Source organism: Schistocerca gregaria, chromosome 5 (assembly GCF_023897955.1).
Source record: "Schistocerca gregaria isolate iqSchGreg1 chromosome 5, iqSchGreg1.2, whole genome shotgun sequence".
Lineage (NCBI taxonomy): Eukaryota > Metazoa > Arthropoda > Insecta > Orthoptera > Acrididae > Schistocerca > Schistocerca gregaria.
The window spans coordinates 253,139,523-253,142,162 of NC_064924.1; the positions used below are offsets into that span (position 1 = coordinate 253,139,523).

Below are 2,640 nucleotides of genomic sequence, written 5' to 3' on the forward strand. Positions count from 1 at the left end.
GCCCGGCATTTTACTGCAGTTAATGCTTCCAATGGCTGTTTATGGGATTTATAGTTCTAGTAATGTGCAATATATTTAGTTATTAAGATCAAGTACTGGCCTCACCATAGCTCTTCCCACTTGCTTGCAGACAACTCCATCACCTTGAAAACATCTTACATATAAAACAAACATGCCACAGCTACTGAGTTACTGTACAATGCATGGTGGAGGATTCATAGAACCAGTATTATCGATTACCCTTCCAACACCATCTCACATGCTGATTGAGTAAAACAAATGATTGTCTATATACTTCCACAATACCCTAATCCACCCTTATGTTTCCAGGAGAAACAGGTCATCTTTTCCAGAAATTTTTTTTCTTTTACATATTCGAATGGAGTATGCCAACATACATGATTCTAGGAGTATCCACATCATGCTTTTGCTTTGTGGATCAGTCACATAACACAAACTGATGTGGGCTCCCATGATTGTTGGACATTGAATATGTAGTCTTGAGCTGCCAATTCAATGTTTCTGTTTACCATCATGTATCATTTAACCACAAATGGATTGATGTATGTTAATGTCAGGATAGCACCTGACAACAACTTCAGAGTTATGGTGGAAGTTGAGAATATGTGGTGAAGTACAAAGGTGAGACTTGTTCAATTAGGGTGGGTGAAGGATGCGTGGCAAACTGACACATATATCAAGGAGCAGTTGATGGTTAAGTGCAACACCTTCTGCCTTGGCATTCCTATCTCCAATGGTAGCAGTGTGAGTAAATCATTACTTACCATGCTTGGTGTTAAAAGCGCAAAATCACTGCAGAGAATATTCCTAAAGCATCAAAGTGTCATGTACTATGTGGCCTGCAGGAATTGGTATATGTGGTAGCAGAATGAGAGTAGATCTTTGGTATCATCTTGCTTAAATAATGGGAGCATTGAGATGTAGATGTGCTGTTTGTGATTTCATTCACCCAATCTTTCTAAGATCAATGAAAGTTCAATGCAAGGTGGTATATTTACACCAACACATTTTGGACGCAATAAATGTAGAATTCAAAGCAATGAAAAACAATTATTTGTAAAATACTGTCACATAGTCTCCAAACATAAGTCAATGCTACTTCAGCAATACTGTGTGTGCTGTAATTTACTTAGGAAGAAAAAACACTCAGTAATCCAGCGGTGCAGTGAAATGGAATGCATGTAACATAGGTCCCAAAAGACTGTCAGGACTATTTAAGTACGGTAATGCCATGTGGTGATAGTCTCTTCCATAATTAACAAATGTTCCATTAAAACTACAGTCCATGCCACATACAATGCACACTGATTTTTGAAATGTACTTCCATATTGCTAGCAGTATCAAACTCCCATTTCCATAGTTATTATTCAAAGTGTGAAAACCAGGTTATTTTTAGAAGAGGAAGACATAAATTCTTCTGCCGAACATTATGTAGTTGCACATATCCATTCTGAGTATCTGAATCGATAAGGTAACAGTCATCTGCAGAAGTCCAGTGCAACAGTGCAAACTAATGGTCCATTTCAACATCAACCATTTCTGCTTTAGATGGATTTTTTTAATATTCCTACTGCATCTATATCACTATGTATGTAATGTACACAATGATACTGACTATGGGACTGTTATACTATGTCTGTAGAGTGAATAGAATTCCTCCTATTAAAGTACCGATATATAATGTAATCAATAATACTGGTGCAATGAATCCTCCACGATGCATTGTACAGCAGCTTGTGGTATATTTGTTTTATATGTAAGATGCTCGCAGGTATGGAGTTGTCTGCAATCAAGTGGGAAGACCTATGGTACGGCTAGTACTTGATCTGAATTTAACTAAATATATTGCACATTAATAGAACTATAAACCACATAAACAGGTTTTATTGAGAGACAATCAGCAGATGTTCCATCTTTTGTTTTCTCAATAAATAAGAGACAACATTCTTCTGTGAGTTTTGTGTGCCTCTAAATGGATGGACTGGTTTCTTGATAGAAAGACTAAATTTACATCTACATCTGTATGCTTACTTCACATGTCATCATATGGTAAATGGTGGAGTGCACCCTGTATCACTAAAAAAAATCATTTACTTTCCTATTCCGTTTACAAATAAAGTGAGGTAGAAAAAGACTATCTATACACCTCCACATGAGCACTAATTTCTCATGTCTTATTTTCATGATCTTTACGCAAAATGTATTTGACTACTTTACGAGAGTTTGAAAGTGAGGTAAAGCATGCTTTTAGCACTCTGCCATGAGCCAAAAATGAGTTTAATATTCTAGTCCTGTGATGCAGAATGTAACAGACATTAAGCTGATAAGAACAGATTTTTTTTCCTGGATGAGAGAATCCTTAAAGGAAATACAACCTATGCCATACTGTTTACAGGATATTCACACTGGGAATCAACATGTAATTGCCACTTAGGTTAACCATGGTGCGAATGTCCTCTATCTGCTATGCTTTATTACTCATGTGGTCAGAGAAGAGAAGGTGTGCAGATGCACACCTTATCAGACCCAAACAGTTTAGCAACAGAAATAGAGCATCTATTGTCAGTGTTCTGCAAGAATGGATTCACAGCCAAAGAGATTCAGAAGGCACTCCAACC

The 2,640-nt window shown here is 37.0% G+C and overlaps 1 non-coding gene across 1 annotated transcript; it reads right to left on the bottom strand.

Annotated features, from left to right (window-relative positions):
- Positions 1–2,201: 2,201 nt before the first annotated feature.
- On the bottom strand, positions 2,202–2,391 carry LOC126274919 (U2 spliceosomal RNA). Its single transcript, XR_007550468.1, has one exon. It is a non-coding gene; the product is annotated as a U2 spliceosomal RNA (small nuclear RNA).
- Positions 2,392–2,640: the final 249 nt, after the last annotated feature.